We start from the raw sequence: 5,349 nt of genomic DNA, 5'->3' as shown, positions 1-5,349 counted from the left end.
GCCGTTCAAAATAGTCTTCTAATGAGTTTTAAGAATTTCCAAAACATGATTTATGTGATCAGAATCCACATACAAAAGAATGCTTAGTAAAATAACATTTCAATGCGCAAATAAGCATTTCAAGTCATCATCCCCAATATGCATATATATAAGCTTGAATTTGTCTAAGAGATAGAGCAGTAGAATAGACAGACACCCTCCCGACCTACCAGCCAGCTATGGCAATAATGGGAAGTGGCCACATGCAACGGGATGTCGCCGCGCGATCGAAAAAGGAGGCCATAACGAGGCAGTGAAAGTTATTTTAGGGGCAACTGAGGGTTTTTCGCTGCTTCAACAGAGGGGACTTGTTAGCACTCCTTCCGGTTGCCTTAATCGCGCCATCCTCCAGTTAACCGAAACCGGTGTGGAAGTGGCGGCAACGAGATGACGACGTGATGTTACGGTAATGAAATGGAACCAGAGGGTTGGTGATGCTGCAAAGGGTGATATTCAATTTATGGTAAATCCCTACCGAGCTGCCTTCAGTTCGCTTGTTGGATGTATTTTATGTGATATTGAATTGAAACATGAATCCGGGGGATCAGTCCTTGCGATAATAAATCGTCGGGAAGAATGACAGTTAACTGAACTTGATTCTTGGATATGGTGGCCATTGTATTGCCACTTTATGGATATTGTTTTATCATCTGATATATCTATCTGATTTATCATTTTAATGCCCTCTAAAAAATTCTATTCATTTTATGTTTTTGTCTTTTACCCGACCAGTTAGTCATAACAAAATTTTATCACAATTATATCAATATGTGTTACAAATAACAAAACTTGCAATAATTTTGTTATAAATTCTCTGTCAAAGATGTATGAAAGAAAATTTCATGGTCGTCATAACATGATTATAACATAATGTGTTATGTTTATTTTCACCGAAATATAATTGCCTACATTTTTGGTAGATAGGAATTGGAAAAAAAACGAAGGTACCACCTTCAGTATAACTTGAACCTACATTCAAAGTTGAACCAGCTGGACAAAGTAAATTGCCTACATTTTGGATAATTATAATCTTTTCAATAACATAATTTGTTATAGTATAAGCTATTTTCACCACTTTTTATGTAACACATTGAGTTATATTTTTGTTCAATTGATAACATATTTAGTAATATTTTTGTTAAAATTAGAAGAGATTTTGTTACAATTTTTGTTATTTTAACTACTAATGGTACATGTTTTATAACAACCGCTGTTATAAAAAATTTCTGTAACAGAATAACAAGTTCTGATATAAATCTGTTACTATCTACTGGTCGGGTAAATCGGTCCAAAGCATAATGAAGAACGGTTTCAATCCAAATCCAATCCAAATCATATCAAAGTCCAATCCGAATCCAATGCAAATTCAATCCGATCTAAACCAAATCAAATCAAAATCAAATAATCTCATCCAAATCGATTCCAAATCCAATCCAAATCCAATACAAATGCCATCCAAATCCAATCCAAATCCAGTCCAAATCAAATCCATATCCAATCCAAATCCATTACAAATCCAATCCAAATCCAATACAAAACCAATACAAAACCAATCCAATCCAAATCCAATCCAATTCCATTCCAAATACTATTCAAATCCAATAAAAATCCAATCCAAATCCAATCCAAATCCAATCCAAATCCAATCCAAACCAATCCAAATGCAATCCAAATCCAATCCAAACCAACCAAACCAATCCAAACCAATCCAAACCAATCCAAACCAATCCAAACCAATCCAAACCAATCCAAACCAATCCAAACCAACCAAACCAACCAAACCAATCCAAACCAATCCAAACCAATCCAAACCAATCCAAACCAATCCAAACCAATCCAAACCAATCCAAACCAATCCAAACCAATCCAAACCAATCCAAACCAATCCAAACCAATCCAAACCAACCAAACCAATCCAAACCAATCCAAACCAATCCAAACCAATCCAAACCAATCCAAACCAATCCAAACCAATCCAAACCAATCCAAACCAACCAAACCAATCCAAACCAACCAAACCAATCCAAACCAATCCAAACCAATCCAAACCAACCAAACCAATCCAAACCAATCCAAACCAATCCAAACCAATCCAAACCAACCAAACCAATCCAAACCAATCCAAACCAATCCAAACCAATCCAAACCAATCCAAACCAATCCAACCAACCAACCAATCCAAACCAATCCAAACCAATCCAAACCAATCCAAACCAATCCAAACCAACCAAACCAATCCAAACCAACCAAACCAATCCCAATCCAATCCAAACCAATCCAAACCAATCCAAACCAATCCAAATCCAATCCAACCAACCAATCCAAACCAATCCAAACCAATCCAAACCAATCCAAACCAATCCAACCAACCAAACCAATCCAAACCAATCCAAACCAATCCAAACCAATCCAAACCAATCCAAACCAATCCAAACCAATCCAAACCAATCCAAACCAATCCAAACCAATCCAAACCAATCCAAACCAATCCAAACCAATCCAAATCCAATCCAAACCAATCCAAACCAATCCAAACCAATCCAACCAAACCAACCAAACCAACCAACCAAACCAATCCAAACCAATCCAATCCAAACCAAATCCAAACCAATCCAACCAACCAATCCAAACCAATCCAAACCAATCCAAACCAACCAAACCAATCCAACCAAACCAAACCAAACCAAACCAATCCAAACCAACCAAACCAATCCAACCAATCCAAACCAATCCAAACCAATCCAAACCAATCACAACCAACCAAACCAATCCAACCAACCAAACCAATCCAAACCAATCCAAACCAACCAAACCAATCCAAACCAATCCAAACCAATCCAAACCAATCCAAACCAATCCAAACCAATCCAAACCAATCCAAACCAATCCAAACCAATCCAACCAATCCAACCAAACCAATCCAAACCAATCCAAACCAATCCAAACCAACCAAACCAATCCAAACCAATCCAAACCAATCCAAACCAATCCAAACCAATCCAAACCAATCCAACCAATCCAAACCAATCCAAACCAACCAAACCAATCCAACCAATCCAAACCAATCCAAACCAATCCAAACCAATCCAAACCAACCAAACCAACCAAACCAATCCAAACCAATCCAAACCAATCCAAACCAATCCAAACCAATCCAAACCAATCCAAACCAACCAAACCAATCCAAACCAATCCAAACCAATCCAAACCAACCAACCAATCCAACCAAACCAATCCAACCAACCAAACCAACCAAACCAATCCAAACCAACCAAACCAATCCAAACCAACCAAACCAATCCAACCAATCCAACCAACCAATCCAAACCAACCAAACCAACCAAACCAATCCAAACCAATCCAAACCAATCCAAACCAATCCAAACCAATCCAAACCAATCCAAACCAATCCAAACCAATCCAAACCAATCCAAACCAATCCAAACCAAATCCAAATCCAACCAATCCAACCAACCAACCAACCAAACCAATCCAAACCAATCCAAACCAACCAAACCAATCCAAACCAATCCAACCAAACCAAACCAATCCAAACCAATCCAAACCAATCCAAACCAATCCAACCAAACCAATCCAAACCAATCCAACCAATCCAAACCAATCCAAACCAATCCAAACCAACCAAACCAATCCAAACCAATCCAAACCAACCAAACCAACCAAACCAATCCAAACCAAACCAACCAAACCAACCAATCCAAACCAATCCAAACCAATCCAAACCAACCAAACCAATCCAAACCAACCAAACCAAACCAATCCAAATCCAAATCCAAATCCAACCAACCAAATCCAATCCAATTTATTCCAATCCAAACCAATCCAAACCATCCAAACCAAACCAATCCAAACCAATCCAAACCAATCCAAACCAATCCAAACCAATCCAACCAATCCAACCAAACCAAACCAAACCAATCCAAACCAATCCAAACCAACCAACCAACCAATCCAAACCAAACCAAACCAAATCCAAACCAATCCAAACCAAACCAAACCAATCCAAACCAATCCAAACCAACCAAACCAATCCAAACCAATCCAAACAAACCAACCAAACCAATCCAAACCAAACCAAACCAAACCAATCCAATCCAAACCAATCCAAACCAATCCAAACCAATCCAAACCAATCCAAACCAACCAAACCAACCAATCCAACCAAACCAATCCAAACCAATCCAAACCAATCCAACCCAACCAATCCAAACCAAACCAAACCCAATCCAACCAAACCAAACCAATCCAAACCAATCCAAACCAATCCAAACCAATCCAAACCAACCAACCAACCAATCCAAACCAACCAACCAAACCAATCCAAACCAATCCAAACCAGTCCAAACCAACCAAACCAATCCAAACCAATCCAAACCAATCCAAACCAATCCAAACCAATCCAAACCAACCAAACCAATCCAAACCAACCAACCAATCCAAACCAATCCAAACCAATCCAAACCAATCCAAACCAATCCAAACCAATCCAAACCAATCCAAATCCAAATCCAATCCAACCAATCCAAACCAATCCAACCAATCCAAACCAATCCAAACCAATCCAAACCAATCCAACCAACCAAACCAATCCAACCAACCAAACCAATCCAAACCAATCCAAAACCAATCCAAACCAATCCAAACCAACCAAACCAATCCAAACCAATCCAAACCAATCCAACCAACCAAATCCAACCAAACCAATCCAACCAAACCAATCCAAACCAATCCAACCAACCAAACCAATCCAAACCAATCCAACCAAACCAACCAAACCAATCCAAACCAATCCAAACCAATCCAACCAACCAACCAAACCAATCCAAACCAATCCAAACCAATCCAAATCCAAACCAACCAAACCAATCCAAACCAATCCAAACCAACCAAACCAATCCAAACCAATCCAACCAATCCAACCAATCCAAACCAATCCAACCAATCCAAACCAATCCAAACCAACCAAACCAAACCAACCAAACCAAACCAATCCAAATCCAATCCAATCCAAACCAAATCCAAACCAATCCAAACCAAACCAATCCAAACCAATCCAAACCAACCAATCCAACCAAACCAACCAAACCAATCCAAACCAATCCAAACCAACCAAACCAATCCAAACCAATCCAAACCAATCCAAACCAATCCAAACCAATCCAAACCAATCCAAACCAACCCCAACCAAATCCAAATCAAACCAAACCAATCCCAACCAATCCAACCAATCCAAACCAATCCAAACCAATCCAAACCAATCCAAACCAATCCAAACCAGTCCAAACCAAT

The sequence above is a fragment of the Armigeres subalbatus genome, chromosome 1 (genome assembly GCF_024139115.2).
Source record: "Armigeres subalbatus isolate Guangzhou_Male chromosome 1, GZ_Asu_2, whole genome shotgun sequence".
NCBI classification, from domain to species: domain Eukaryota; kingdom Metazoa; phylum Arthropoda; class Insecta; order Diptera; family Culicidae; genus Armigeres; species Armigeres subalbatus.
The sequence above is the reverse complement of the archived record's forward strand: the minus strand, read 5'-3'. Positions refer to the sequence as shown.